The 16100-nt window shown below is 43.1% G+C and overlaps 1 protein-coding gene across 7 annotated transcripts in view; it reads right to left on the bottom strand.

Annotated features, from left to right (window-relative positions):
* Positions 1-13430, bottom strand: part of DNMT3A (DNA methyltransferase 3 alpha) — a 119353-nt gene extending 105923 nt beyond the window's left edge. For 6 of the 7 annotated variants that reach the window (XM_083360585.1, XM_083360588.1, XM_083360589.1 and 3 more), the window contains exon 1: positions 13073-13430. The gene's annotated coding sequence lies outside the window, so the exon portion shown is untranslated. Of the gene's footprint in view, positions 1-7828; positions 9139-13072 lie in introns of those variants that run through there. The other variant, XM_083360586.1, reaches the window with a different exon arrangement.
* Between the last annotated feature and the right edge of the window lie 2670 nt (positions 13431-16100).

Here is a 16100-nt window from a genome sequence, read left to right as displayed (position 1 = left end):
TCCAGAATCTACTAACAGTTTTGTCAAAGCCCCCTCTTGACTAGCCATGGTCTCCTTCCCACTCCTGCTCACTCACCAGAACCCACTCACCAGAGCCCGCATAAGAGGAGGGGCTGTTGCCCAGACAGCTCAGCTTAGTAAGCTGGGAGTAGGGAAGGGCTCCTTCACTGCACGACTTGCTCCCACACAGAAGATACTTTGCCAATCACTTCAAAGCAGCCTCTAAGGACATGGAAGGGACATGCAGGAGGAGCATGCCCAGCTGTTCTAGCTGCAGAGGCTGCACAAGGGTATTTATTTTTATCGGCCACATGGAAAGGAGAAAGTGCTTGACAGGCCTCTGCACCTGCTAGCTCTCCCCCAACTGCCCTCTGGTAGCCAACTAATGCAGAGAGGCTCAAAATCAAGGCAACTGATAATTCAGGTGACATTAGGAGAGCCTGCTAAGAATTTTAGCCATTGAATACAGAACAAGTGCCATGTTTAGTACTTCAAAGAGTTTGTTTCATATATAGAGAGGGCTTTTTTGTCATAGAATGCTCAGAACGGAGTTACGGCACCTTTTTTGGATGGAACCTTGTAGGATAGGCAAGACGGGTTGTATGACATGTGTGAGTTCCGGCACCTTTTTCTTTTACAAAAAAAGCACTGTATACAGAAATGCCTTGTCATAGGTAAGCCAGCCTACTCAATGGTGTACTGTGGTGGGAAAGTGCAGAAGAATGCAGCTTTGGGATATTTTCAGTGCATGAATGACTGTGATTGTAGATTGAAATCATGTACCTGCTCCTTCCATTCAATGAATTAATAATAGCATTTTCACAATCTATTATTGTTTGCAACTGAATAGAACCACGGACGTCAGAAAGTGAGGAAAATGTTCAAGCAAAGATACATTATCTTCTTCTGCAATGATCATGCTATTATACACTGATGTTTCAATGAAAAAGTTTCTATGCAAGGATACTTGCTTTTATGATTTAAAGGAAACAGTTTTATTTCAGCTGGTTAAAAATCCTTTCTGTAAATGCAATCTATTTTATAAATCGAATAAGGCTTACCCCGGAAAGTATGCATTAAACTGAAGCCATTCTTATTATACTTCTAACAAGTGAAGTATATATTACAGCTGTTTGGCTTGAGTTAATAGTGTTATTGTTAACTGTTATTGAGCATTTACAGGTATGGGCATGCTTAAATGCACAGCACAATGTCAGAATGAGCTCCTGCACTTGGTAGATTGCTTAGTCTAAAACAGCAAGGCAAAATGGATCCTAGGATAGGCAATCCCCCACTCATACACATCCCCCAGTTGGATCCAGCACCCTTACTGGAAACATGAAACATTAGGATTTTGAGGGCATTGTAGGAGAATCAATGGTGGCAAAAAATAAAAACACATCTGGTAGCATCTTTTCTGGCTAACAAATGTTATTAAAATGCATTAGATCATCAAATGCATAGAGTTGCTGCTCACAAACAGCAACTTATTTATTAAGCCTCTTAATAAAAGCTCTAAGTTGGAAAAAGTGCTACCAGAGTCCTTCTAGGTTCTTGAGGTAATGCCTGAAAACAAAACAGCACAAGATCCCCTCTTAAGTCACCCAACGGCTATACAAAGGAGCAAAAAATAGTGGCACCAGCAGTCCATAGCAAGAAACAAATTAAAAACCTTGTCTGATGCAACTTTGGCATTGGAGCAAGCATGATTTCAATCCTGCTGAGCAGACAAGACAGGTTCAAACAGGGGCCAACTCTTTATCACTTCCCTTCAGCACTGAAAATTTGGGAGAAGCCCTGATCTAAAGATTCCTTTTAGCTATGGTGTCACACTTTGTCTTTTCAAACTCCATTCTCTTTTTAAACCCATCACACCCAGTGCGTAACACATTATATGGCAGTGTAGAATATATTGTTAATTATATAAAGGGTGAAGAAATACTCCTTCCTTTGCCACAATAAGCATTCAACCCAAGGCACCTTTCCCAAATTATCTAGTGCAGCTACATATCTTCAACCAGTCTTGATTTTATGGTCTCCTGATGTGTATCCAGTAACAAATAGTTTGTCAAGGTACAAATGGACCCAGAATATGTGCAGCTGTGCTAATCCATCTCCACAAGCAGGCCTGTGCACCAGGAACACCAAGATAGGCCCTTTTTTAAATCAATTTCTGATAGGAATACACATACAAATGTTCAGGTTGTGGTTGGCATTTAATTCCTTCAGCTTTCTGTATTGGCAATGGTTTAACAACTAGGATGGGTTTAAAAATATTTGGGGGAGAAAAATGTTATTGTTCAGCTTTCATCAATATAATCAGTAAGCTCCCTATGACAGCATTTGGTTAAACATTTTGAAAACTTTATGTTCCATATGCTTTGCGTTCCATATGCTATTCTTACTTTTGTTCTTTTTACCATTTGAGCTAGTTTTAAAATATTGTTATTTTGGTCGGTTTCTTGATCTCCCTTTCAAGGAAACAGGATATGAAAATTTTATCCTAATAGATGGGGAGATATGCAGAAAAATATGGAAGAAATGAAATCACAGTTGAAAAGCCAAGATATGCCAGAAGTCCAGGGCCACATCTTCTATACCCACACCCTCTTGTAGCCTTTTGTTTCCTTCACCATCTCACCCCTCTTTCAAATTTTAGAATAACAAAGAGGATTTAAATCACCTTATTAAATGCTACATATGCTATATCCATCACATTTTACTGTAGGGTCCGTGACAAAATCCACGCTATCCAGTATATGCCCAATCTGAATCCTGTGTGCTCAACAGGTCATTACTTGTTAGGCTTTCAAAAGTCACTCATGGGGTAGATTTATTCCAGGCCTAGCCAATGGTACTGCCCACACTGGTAAACAAACATCTCCACACAGGCCATTTGGGGAGAAGAGCTTTAGTTTTATTTTTCAAATTTAGAAACTACCCATCTCCCTCTGAGTAGGAGGACTCCACAGGTTGCAGAAGTACATTGGTCTCTAAAGGATGTTTATGTACTCCTTAATTAAGCCCAATAGGATTTGAGCATGTTGCATCCCCTGGGAACCTGAGCTGAATGTTATTTAAAAAAAGAAAAAAAATACACGATAGCAGCAGCAACATATATATATATGGATGGAAAAGCAACATATATATATGGATGGAAACATGGAAGATTCTTTTTGCATATATATGTGTGTGTGTGTGTGTGTGTGTGTGTGTGTATGCGTATGTATATGTATATGTATATATATGTATATATATATGCAAAAAGAAGCTGCAGTTGTACCTGGCAGCTTGATTTACCAAATTGCCTCTGGACCACACGGGGGGGGGGGGGGGCACAGAAGTGTATCCAATCTCTTTAATAAAATAATACCAAAGAAAGGGAGCGGGGTGAGGAAGAAAATGTCCTCAAGCCCACAACCCCTGGGAAGGGTCTGAACCGTAGTGAAAAAGCCATAAAGTTAGTAATTCCCTTCTTGTTCAGGGTTTCAAAGAGAAGGAAAGGGTGTGTTTTTTCCTGTCCTCCAGAAACTGTCACTTATCACACACTATATCAAAAAGCACTTCTATCCTTGAAGATGACAGGTTGCAGAAAATGTGAACCAGTGAGCACTATAAAAGCTTCAGCAAAACTTTACAGGACAGCAGGGAAGTAAAAAGCTCACAGGAATGAAGGCAAATATACCTGTCCCAGGATAATGTTGCAGGGTGGCCCAGAATGGTTAGAGAGAAGTTCCCTGAGGACGGGCTCCAGCACGAGTCCAAAACCTCAGAAGACTAAACCTCTGGTCCAGGTGACCAACCCAGGTGGGATCCTGCTAAAAAGGTTTTCTTTCCCTTCTCCATCCAATTTCCCCTCCCTACAGTTGCTGTTCCTATGGGAGGATACAGCTACATCATGACTGTGTGGTCTTTTTTATATGCAAAGGAAATGAGTGGGCATCAATTCCACATTTCTGCAATTAGAGTGATCAATTTGATATAAGATGCTCTTGAAAAGAACTTCATTTTGAGAAGCCGGAATCAACTGCCACTTGTTTTCAAACTCAAGATGTAAATTTATTTCCAGATGTAAAACTCTGTAGGATAAGTATGTCTCTCAGAGGAAGCCAGGAACCATGGCTCCTTTAGCTCCACTCAGAAGCAAAACAGCATGAGGACACGACAATGGGGAGCAAGGGCCCTGTGGACCATTGCAAGAAATAGACATGCCCCCTTTATGGGAGGCAAGATATAGACTTCACATGGCCAAATAACAAATTTGTGGAACTTCTTCTCATGAAAGTTGCTAGTGGTAAGCATGGACAAGCGCTAGACAAATGTAAAGGATTAAAAGCAGAACCAACTCACTTCACCTAATTCATCCATAAGACAGTCCGTGTACAGTTGTTATCTGTACAGATGATCCATTGAGAAGCCCATCCCAGTTCATCCCCTTTTCACCCCAGCATATGCTGAGGATCACAAAATCATTCGGAGGAAGAGCAGGGATAACTTTGAGGATTGAGAACAAGAATAGATTGACTTATGCCGCAAGAGGGTGACTCACAACTCAACAAAAGGAAGCCCACTCAAATGTCTGGCTTGCCAGTTACAGAATAGAAAAACTGGCGCAGAGAACAGGTAAAACAAAGCGGAAGTGACTCTCGTACAGCGTATCATGTGCTGTGAAAAGCCACTGCCTGTGTTTTAAAAGATGACCCATTACTGCAGCTGAGTCTTTCTTTCCCCTCCTGCTTTCATGAGTCAGAGATGAATATCTCCCACTGAGAAGCAGAATATAGAGAGCTCCCATAGGACGATGCAGCAATTCAGAGGAAGCACTTGAGTCATATAAAGCCTCTTCTGCAGGCAGCATACTCTGCTAATAAGGATTAAGAAAATTCTATCAGTGGAGCTTCCAGCTCAATCCTTCTATGGGTAGCCTTGTTGAACCCAAGGGGCATCGTTACCTCCAACTTTCTGAGTATGAGACTTGCACAAGGCAAGACCAGTATGAAACGGAGGTAGTGTCACAAGTCTCTGGGATGGGTAGACACAACCATCCTGCTCTCACTCCTGATATATACTGTATCTGTAATAAATTTATAGTTACAAGCAATTTAAAATGTTGACCCCGTCCTGCAAAATGAATTTGATTAACTGCAATTATCTGTCTACTCAGTCAAGCATTCCAAAGGCTGTATGTCCCCTTCAGGTACAAAAAAGCATACCTTTGCAATGTTGTTCCCTCTCACCAAGTAAGACAATACCCATCCAAATTAGTAGAGTACCTCCCCCAAGAATAAAAAGGTAGGCACAGTGCCCTGGAGATGTAACAACACATTGGGTGGGTGGCAGAAAAAAGAGCCTGGCAGAGACAAAGGGTAGCAAGTTGGGCATATTGCAGCAAGCTACTTTTTTGTCAAAACAATAAAATGTGCATTGTGATATCACACAAGATCTGTCCTATTACATGTTCGTACTCAATACTGCAATACAAGTAAAAAAGGAATGGGGTTTGTGTTGCTGTGTTGCAACACACATTTCATTGTTTGCCTCTATGTGGATGCCCATGGCAGCACGTCATGGTCATGTTACTCTAGGATTTAGCATGATACACACCATACTTTTAGGAAGTGGTGAAGTCAAGATACTTTTTCATAGCCAAATATTCCCTAGAAGCACTTGCTCCCAAGTACTGAAGAACAACAATGGTAATTGTAACTATACAATTTCTGAGGGAAACTTAAGACACAGGATTTTTGTTCATTGTTACATTGTTTTATGATTATTTTATTCACTGGTATTGTACATCACCCTGAATTGCTTAAGATGGGCAGTCATATCAAACAAACAAACAAACAATAAAGTCTTTCCAAACCTTTTAGGAAGATGCTTGAGAATGTATAAGCCTCTCTTTGTCTCCCTTCATTAATTTCCATCATATAACTGATTTCATGTAGGAAAAAGGAGTTTTCCTATTGCAGTTTCCAAAAGGGAACATCCGGCACTCCAAATAACAATGAGGGTCAAGGCATTTCTGAAGCAAACAAGCTTACTAACGGTACAGTCAAGGATTTCAATGTATACACTGAGCAAACTTTATATAACCTCATAATTCCAAAATCAAATTAAATCCAAGATCAAATACTTCATCAAATATAAAGTACAGACAGCATAATTTTGTTCTCTGCCCACTTGCGTGATGTAATGTTCTTGTCTCCATTTTAAATAATGTTGTGTATAAACATTTATTAGTTTGTTATTCTCTCATAAGAAAGTACTATTATGATCAAGAAATTATATTAGAATTGCAGGATAAAAAATTTAAATGGGAATTAAATGACTAAGAAACTAGATAGTAACTCATATCCAGATCTTAACTTGCCCTAAAATTTGTGCAAATCTAGTTTCAGTTGGAGTACTGTATGTTCATTTCCCTTTAAGCAATGTGACTGTAAGATTAATCTTAATTATCAGACCAAATTTGCTGCAAGCAGATGTTTACATCAGATTTTTAGATTTTGTTAGAGTTGATGCCAAACTGTACTCTGTCCTCAGCACAATTATTTTATTTGGAAGTAAAGAAAAAACAATCTGAAAGAATAAATGCCCTCTCCGTGACATCATTAAATGTGGAAATTTAAAGGCCTCGCTAGGACTGACATGATAACTGCAAACATCCTTTGATCCCTGAGTCAATTTTCTTGCTTTGTACTGCTCAACTTCAGTTCCAATAGAAGAGAACATCTGTAGTGAAGGGTAGTGAATTATGGACTTCTTGGTGCTTTCTGAGCTTGGTTGTTTGTTTGCAACATTTCATTACCCGACTAGGTAACATCATCTCTTTTGCAACTTCAGCCCAAAATACCACCAGAATCTTTTCTCAAGGCCGACTGCTCTCGATGGGAAGATGTCAGAGCCAGAGCAGGGCAAACAACTTCCTTGTCACAAGTGGAAAGGTCAGGAGGGCTATGCTCTGGTCATAGCCTGTCTGCCCGCTGCCTATTTGGGGCTGAGAAAACACTCTGTAGAGGTTTGTGAAAATACTCTCCCCCCAACACATACACACACACACACACACACACACAGGCACACATAGATCTCAGATGAAATCTATTTTGAGTGAACTTCACAGTAAAAATAACCAAGCAGGCAATGCCTGTCAGGGTGAAAGGCACAGATTGTTCACGACACTGGAGAATTCTGCATGTTCTCCCATGAAAAGGCTGGCATCCCTGGGGGCTTCAAATGATAATCATTACAAGCCACCGGAAGAAGACAGAAAAGTGGCTTTCGCCCTCCAAGTTTGCAAGGCAGAACTGAAATGTAGCAGTTGGCCAAGTTTCTAAATGCAAACATTCCTTTTGTATATCTCTTCCCCCCCTTCCCCCACTCCCGTGTCATGACAATCAAATTCGTTTCCCTCTGAAACACGAAGAAATTTAGAGATTATCTAACCAAGAGGCAGCCTCACCCCAGAATCTAATCCTGCTTTCCTGAAGGGATGGAGGTGAAAAGCCCCTCTCCCAATTCTTCACCAGAGTTTTTCTAGACAAGCCACATCATTTATCCCCTCAAATGTTTTTAGACATCTAATTGGAAGGAAAAAAGACTCCTGCAAGGATGTTTCCAGCTGACCCAGCATGTGAGGGGTTATTGAGTACATTCCCCATCTTTAAAAGCTCACAAAAGCTCGGTCCCCTCTCCCCTTATTGTCTGGACCTTTCAAAAGCGCTGGGCCTGAAGAATTGGCTTTAAAGTTTCTAGCAATAAACTACCCTCATTCCAAAACTAGAAAGGAAGGAAGCTCAAGATAGGTAGGAAGAGATGATAGGGCACAGACCTTTCCCAGTCACATCAGGCCTGGCAAAACAGTCAGCCGGCAGCAAACTGGGGGGTTTCCACAAGGAACAGGAATAGGACTGTGTACAACCTGCTGGTATCAAAAAAAAATCACAAATAGCATATATAAAGCAAGAAACGCTATTTCACTCTGTGCATGGAGCAAACATGTGCTTTAGAAGTTGGCCAGGCCATTCTAGATGAAGCATAATCCAGCCAAAGCAAAATCCAGATAATTTAGACTGATCCATCATCTTTTTTTCCCCCACAACTGCCTCCCATTTTGGAACGGCTCTACCAGAACAACATGGTCTGGATCCATGCACTAACCAAATAGGCATGCTCTAGCTCTATGCACAGAAGAAGCATGTGTGCTATAATCTGTGTATAGACCTACCTATACTGCTTGATCCATGCATAGATCCATACGTAACATCCATTATGCTATTCTGTTTCAGAGTAAGCAATATATAGACTGTGAAAAGAGAATAAAGTAAACCCAAAGAAATAAAAGCATAAGAAAAAAGGAAATGTAGGTAAACCTAGCTATCATTCACTGTATCTTTTCATATATTTTTGAACTTGAAAGCCATTCTTGCTTCCACCACATATATACATCACTTCATACTCTTTGTTGTTCTTTAAATTTGGTACTTCTTTCTTTTTCCTTTCTCTCCTTTCTTTCTTTTTTTCTCAGAATCTCACCAATTTCATGTAACTACAGCTTTTTCAGTCTTCCAATTTATTTTGACACTCTTTATTTCCTCCAATGTTTCACAATATGATCCCGTCATTCTCTTTAATGGTCAAACTGTCTCAGTGTATATATTTTTTGTATTCAATTCAAACAGCATCCACATATTCATGACTTTACCTCTTCTTGTTTCACCATACATTATTTAATGTTTATGTTTTTCCTGATGTTCATTTTAACTTCCGAATAACCAAGTAGGCATAAGCACATTCTAATATTTAGTCATTTCCATTTCTTTTGTCAAATTTCATTCCTTTTCCCTAAATTTGCACATGTGAATAATACACATAAATTCATCAATTTTTTCCTCATCTATATATAACTTGCAATCATTCACTCCTTTTTTCTTGTCAAACACAGCCACCTTGGTCTCCGATATATTAATTTTAGATCCACTATCCTCATTGCATCCTACAATCTATCCAATATTCTCTGTGAATCGGGTTTACTGATTCTCAATCAATGGAGTGACATTATCTGCATCCTTTCACATTCACAAACAACACACCCCTAGAGTAACCCACAAATATTCCTTAGTTGGATGTGCTTTTTTTAGACTTTTTTGCCCACTAATTTCCAAAACAATTTGTAAACTTTTCATCAAATGATTGTTTTGCTTCTTTTAATTTTGACTCTTAATTGCTCTCTTAATAATTTTTTCTTTCATCCTCATTTTCACAATAATAGTCTCTTACATTCATTTTTTCCTCATCCACAGTCTCTTTTACTTCATCTTTGCACCCAGCATACTTTTTCACATTTTCCATCAGTGTAACTCCACACATTTATGTGGCTTGCTGTAATATAACTATTTTCATTCTGTAAGAGGCAGCTTCTCCATCTACTTTTCATTCATTTTATTTGAAAATTAAGCTATCTCCTACTACTTTTTATATAGGACTCATACTTTTTTTCCTAAAGTCCCACCTTCACTTTTTTTCTTCCATGCCCATTTTCCCCCAATATCCACTGCTGAACACTACCAATATGTCCTCTACACAAAACTCAGCATTCTTGCATCCTTCAGTAATTCTCTGTTATTCATCATACACAATCTAATACATCATACTTTTAGATTTATGTTCATTCCTTTGCCATGTCTGTACATGAATAGATTTATGCTTACACTATAAGCATATATTCACCAGTCACCATTCTCAGGTTGATAAATAGTCAAATCATTTTTCTGTACTGTCTCATCTCATTCTCACCCATCCATTCATATCACCTAACAGAATCATATTTTCTCCTGGACTGCTTTCATTCAGAAACTCATCTCTAACTCTTCCATTATCACCATTCACTGGAGTGTAACAGGTATACGCAATCTATGAATTCTTGCTTTCAAATAAACTACAACTTAATCACACCGATTCATATTTTATGACTTATGTTAACCCAGTCATAATTCTGCCCACTTTCATTTCTCTGCATGAATCATCCACTCCAGTCCACAAGATGATCACCTTCATTCAGATTTTATTTATGTATGATATTCTCCCCATTGTTAGTTTCATTGACATATAATTTGTTTTCCTTTTGTTTCATTTGTTCTTTCATACCGCTTAACATTTACTGTTCTTACACTTCAAGCTGCAATTTTCCATATGCCATGATCATCATTTGAGGGACCCTGTTGACCAAAGCCATGTTATATATTAGGCCAATTAGCTTTGGTCAATTGAGGTCTTCACATAATGCTAGGTTATACCGGCCTTAGTCTTACCTGTGCCACATACAACAACCTTTTTTAATGGTAAAGAGTGCCAGTTAGTTTTGATACATTTTGGCCAGTGCGAGTTACCAGAACCCAGTATTACTCCAAACATGCTCATGGTATTCTATGCAAAATAAGATATCTAATCTAAAGACTAACTTGCAAGCCACCATTTTGTTGCCCACATCCACCAACTTGGGAGTATTGCAGTCTAGTGCCATATCTGCAGAAAAGTTTGTTAAATATCTAAAAACAGTGGCAAAAATGGACACTTGAGCATCAAATGCGTTCAACTGATGGGAATGCTAGAAAATGAGCATGCAGTGTTGGCTTCGGTCTGAGCCCTCCAGCTGCTCCTGGTGGGACAGACCCCCCCCAAGCCCAGCTCTTCACTATGGAGAGGTAATGTGGTTTGCCAAATCATCACAACAAAAGAAACATAAATGTGGGAGAGGGGCAATAGGGTCTCCTCTCTGGAACTAATCACAATCGAGTTGAAGGGGAGATGATTGCACCATCAGAAATCAAGTAAAGTGAACTCAGAAGGAGCAACAGTTCAGGATCTCCTCCCCGCAGTTGGGCTTCAGCCATATTTTCCCCAAAGAGTGACAAACTCTAAACCAGCGTTTCCCAACCTTAGGAACTTGAAGATGCGTGGACTTCAACTCCCAGAATTCCCCAGCCAGCATAGCTGGCTGGGGAATTCTGGGAGTTGAAGTCCACGCATCTTCAAGTTCCTAAGGTTGGGAAACGCTGCTCTAAACCAGGGGTCTTCAAACTCAGCCCTTTTATGACTTGTGGACTTCAACTCCCAGAATTCCTCAGCCAGACAAGCTGGCTGAGGAATTCTGGGAATTGAAGTCCACAAGTCATAAAAGGGCCGAGTTTGAAGACCCCTGCTCTAAAACAACCCTCCCACTTGATGATAAAGATGCAGCACATCCCCCTGCACCAGCTCCTTTGCGGTATTCCTTCCTTTACCCATCTTTTACTCTTTTCTATACCAGGCCCCGATTCAACGGGTGGCCAGCTACCGCAGGGCAGACCACGGAACTGAAGCATCCCCCCCCCCAACTCACTCACTCAGCCTGGAAGGGAGGAGGAGACATCCGCGGAGGGAGGAGGAGCCAGGAGCCTGGCATCGTGCCAGTCTGAAGCTACGAAGCACGCAAGGAAAGGAGGGGGGACTGGCAGTGGCAGACGTGGAAAACCGGAGGGAGGGGGCGCTGCGCGCGCTCGCGCGGGGGGGGGAGGGAAACACACCCAGGAGGCCCCTGCCCACCTCACGTATCTGTTCTACTCCTAGGGGAAAAATTGAGCCCGGCAGAGAACCCCACCCCCCCACCCCTCGGCTTGCCCTTCACCGGCAACACTGCAAAGCTTTCAAGGACACAGCTGCGCCCTCCCCCCCCCGCACAGAACAGTGACAGCCAGCGCCTCCCCCCGCCTCCGAATTTGCACCAAGCGACGAAGCCTCCCGCACTGGACAGGCCGCTCAACCGGGGGTGGGGGTTGAATGCAAAATGTCTGGAAAACAAGCGCCTGATCTCTGTGAATCATTCCCCCCCTCCCCATTGTACAAAGGGGAGTGGGGGAGAGACTTTAAGCCAACGAAGGGTAGCAGAAGAGGCTGGGTAATTAATTGCACTAGCCTCCGCCCTCTCCCGTGCCCGGTCCCAGCTACAGGTGTGCGCGCGGAAAAGCGAGGAGCAGGGCGATGCCCCCAACGCCCAGCCGTCCCCTGCAGCCTCCGGAGAATCCCTCCCGCACGCCCCATAAAATCTCTCCTTGCCTGTGTGCCGCTTCCCTAAAATCTTATCCCGATCGCGCAACGCTTCCCCTTCGCGCAGGGATCAGCGGGGGGGATGACACCGGGGCCCCCTTCGGTCATGCCAGGCTGCCATTTTTTGCCGCTTCGCCCTCCTCCGTTCGCAAGAGAGCGCAAAAGCATTCCGCTTTGCAGGAGAATTTCCTACAGGGGAGGAGGGGGGAATGGAAAACCCCGACAGCTTCCCCCCCCCCACCCCAATCTTTGCGCGTGTCTCTTTTGTGCTTGCAAAACCCGATGCATCTTTGCAAAATAAATAAATAATAACGCTCGGATAAGACACGTCTGCAAAAAAATGAAAAATAATAATAAACCCCCCCATGCGCACATATATTTACCGACACACACACACACACACGCATGCATGCATACACACAAGCAAACATTGCAAAGCCTGCCTGCACAAACGCGCTTGGGGGCAGCGCAGCCGCGCTCTTCCCCCCCCCCACGCCAAGCCGCTTTCCTCTCCCCCTCCTTAAGGTACGTGAAGTTCAAGTTCGCTGAAATCCAGGGGTGGGGGAGCATTTAAGGCTGGGCCAATCCTAGCGGGGGAGGGGTCAGCCCCTGTCATCTCTCTCCCTCCGCTTTTCCTGATCAGGTGCCAAGAGTGAGTCCCTCAAACTTGAAGGGGGGGGGAGGGAGAGGAACTGAAGCCATGCCAGCAGCCCCCCCAGTTCAGAAAGGAGAGCCTGAAATGTCTGTGCATGGAAGGAAATGCAACAAGCGCCCGGTAGGGGAGGACTGCTGCTGCAATTTTGGCATGCCTGTAAAATACAAGCGGCCGGGGGGGGGGGGGGAGAGAACATCCGCCAGCCTCTTTGCACCAGCCTCTCAAGTCAAAAGCAGATTACCCTCCCCAGGGCGGAAACACAGGAAGGTTTGGCCCTGGCATGATGACCCTCCGTACAAAGTGTCATCTGCACCCCCGGCCTGTTCGGGGTTTTACCTTGAACCCCGGCGTTCCTCCTGCAGCTGCTGTTTCCTTCCCGAGAGGGGGGGATCCTCCTCCTCCTCCTCCTTCCGCGCTCCTTGCCTTGCCCAGCCTGTGGAGGAGGCCTCGCCCGCCGTCTCCACTGCAGCAAGAATCGGATCCGACCGGCTCGGATCGGACGCACTCGGCCCGCAGGGCCACTGGAGAACGAGAGAGGGAGCTCGGGAGTACCCGCTGCGAGACAGGCAGATAGGCCAGCCAAAGCTGGTCGGCCCGGTCCTAGCGCTAGCAAGGCTCTCTGGTTTACCCTGCTGCCAAAGAATGTGCTGAGGCCCTCAGCGAAGCTCTGGTTCCTACGAGGCAGTTTCTTTCGTTGCTCCGAGACTCGCCACCAGTTGCTGCGTATCTTTAAGGGCTGTGTACAGATAAACGAGTTCTAACTGACTGATGGGCAAGGGAGGGTTGTCATCCCAGCACAGGTACCAAAAGAATTGCTCATAAATAAAATCTTTTGGAAAAAAAGAGCTTTCCTTTCATCCGGATCTATCGCCTTATGTGGTTAGACTGTTGTTGTAAAGCTGTCAAACACACACTTGAAATTAGGGGAACTATCACCTTTTGGTTACTAATTGATTACCATTTGTTTCCGAGAAACACCCCAATGGATACCAGCCCTTTCTTACTGATCACAGTTCATTGGAAATGCGAATTGAGATCTGAGTTTAGCTGTTCATTTTGTTTGCTTTGCATGCATCAAATATGGCAATTTTTGTTACCAGAGATAATTGGTGCAGCAAAATGCTTAAATAATTGCCTAGGCCTGGGCAGATTTAAGATCAGTTCCTCCCTCACTGGGTAACCTTGGCCCAGGCAGTTCTCAGCCCAATCTACTTCACAGGATTGTTGTGGAAAAAGCCACGTATTCACTACTTTTGCTGCTAGAAAAAAGGAAGATGTTAGACAAATAATTGAGAATGCCTCTTCCACACACCTACCGGTACATAGCATAAATACAATTTGTTGTCACAAACCAGGAATGTATACCTGAAGAGTAAGAATTTTACAGGATATTATGCCATATCGTATTTAGTTGGTTTGTAGCCCTTACAATGTGACTCTAGCTATTATGAGTTTTAATTATGATCTGTGGGTTGATATGTTCTTGAATCCAGTCAATGGTATTTATGTCATGTTGCAGCAAACCACCATACCTTGGCATGACAAGTAAACATAGTATCTGGATGTCTCTTCTTTCATCATGCTCACCCTGTGAGGTGATCACATCTTTTAAGCATTCACAGTTCCAAGGAGTTTGGAGGGTGGAAGGTGAAGAGAAGCTTCCATGGATGACCCAACCAAGAGGGAGCTTCCTATTCTATTCTTGCTCATCACAAAAGTGTCATCCCCTTCAGTTACTTGTGATAAAAGTCTTTGCAGAAAGCTAATGAACACAGCAAGATTGTTAGACCTGAGAGTCTGAGCTTCATTCATTTCTTTATATTTTTAATTATATAAATTTAAATGGCTATCCACTTTACTATACAACTGGGCAGCTAACAAGAATTCCAATACAATATAAACTTGTCAGGCTTGAAGAATCAGATCCACACATGAAGAGTTTAAACTAGCTATTTGTTGTTCTATTGCCTGATTCACTAGACTCTTCTCAGACTGGCAGTTTTTCCCCCATATGGCTCAATGTCATTCAAGGGGAGGGGTTTTTTACTCTGCCCTCTTGTGCCTATATAATGATTCCAGACTAATCCCCTGCTTGACCTCTCCTCCTCACCAGAACGATCTCCCTTCAACATAAATATTTGTACTTTTTAAAAAAGTAAACACTTTTCAACCAACTAACACAAAATAGCTTCTGAATGTACCAGTAGTATGGGCTCAATTACTATCTTGCCCCCCCCCCAGGGAAAACAGCCAAGATTATTAGGCTTTCCAGAAGGTGAGCTGAGTTGGGGCCAGCCGAACCTTGAACAATGTGGTGTTCCGGAGGGCAGGTACAGCTATGAAAAAGATTCACTTCCTGAGTCCCATTAGATCAGCCGTCCCCAAACTTTACAGCTTGGCAGCCTGGCAGGGAGGAAGAGGGGATAGTTCTCTGTGAGTGGCATGCAGGCAGCTCCATTTGTGTAAGGAGAGCTTCACGCACTAGTGCGAGCAACCACCACACACAAGAGGAACGTCGCATGCTTGTACGTGCTTGCCCACAGGTCAGAACAAGCCCTGGTCTGGTAGTTGGCCTTGGCCCAAGGGTTGGGGACTCCTACATTAGATGAACTTCCCTAAAGGATGGACCATAAGTTGGACCATAAGAAAGGCTGAGCGCCAAAGAATTGAGGCCTTTGAGCTATGGTGCTGGAGAAGACTCCTGCAAGTCCCTTGGACTGCAAGACGATCAAACCAGTCAGTCCTAGAGGAGATCAACCCTGACTGCTCTTTAGAAGGCCAGATCCTGAAGCTAAAACTCAAATACTTTGGCCACCTAATGAGAAGGAAGGACTCACTGGAGAAGAACCTAATGCTGGGAAAGATTGAGGACAATAGAAGAACGGGACAACAGAGAATGCGGTGGCTGGATGGAGTCACTGAAGCAGTAGGCGTGAGCTTAAATGGACTCCAGAAGATGGTAGAGGACAGGGAGGCCTGGAGGAACATTGTCCATAGGGTCGTGATGGGTCGGACACGACTTCGCAGCTAACAACAACAACAAAAGGATGGGATCCTCCTGGTTAACATAAATGGAAAATAGGTATAAGGTAGTTCCTCAAATACCCTGGCCCCTTTCACTCCTTTCGCTCCTCAAAATGCACGTTTTTCTGTCAAAACTATGCCAAAATACTGCAGCATAGCCTTTGAGATTGGTTTGGAAACTGAAGTTGGTCCAAACTGCAGCAGCCCAGCTGATAATTGGCATAAATAAATTGAGCAGTATATCATGCATAGCAGTTATGCATTGGTCTTGCTGCTGTTTAACAGCACATTTCCTGGTCCAGTTCCAAGTGGTCACTAAGAGTCAGTCCTGAGCCAATGT

This window comes from Vipera ursinii, assembly GCF_947247035.1.
Source record: "Vipera ursinii genome assembly, chromosome: 1".
In the NCBI taxonomy this organism is placed as follows: domain Eukaryota; kingdom Metazoa; phylum Chordata; class Lepidosauria; order Squamata; family Viperidae; genus Vipera; species Vipera ursinii.
The sequence above is the reverse complement of the archived record's forward strand: the minus strand, read 5'-3'. Positions and strand labels throughout refer to the sequence as shown.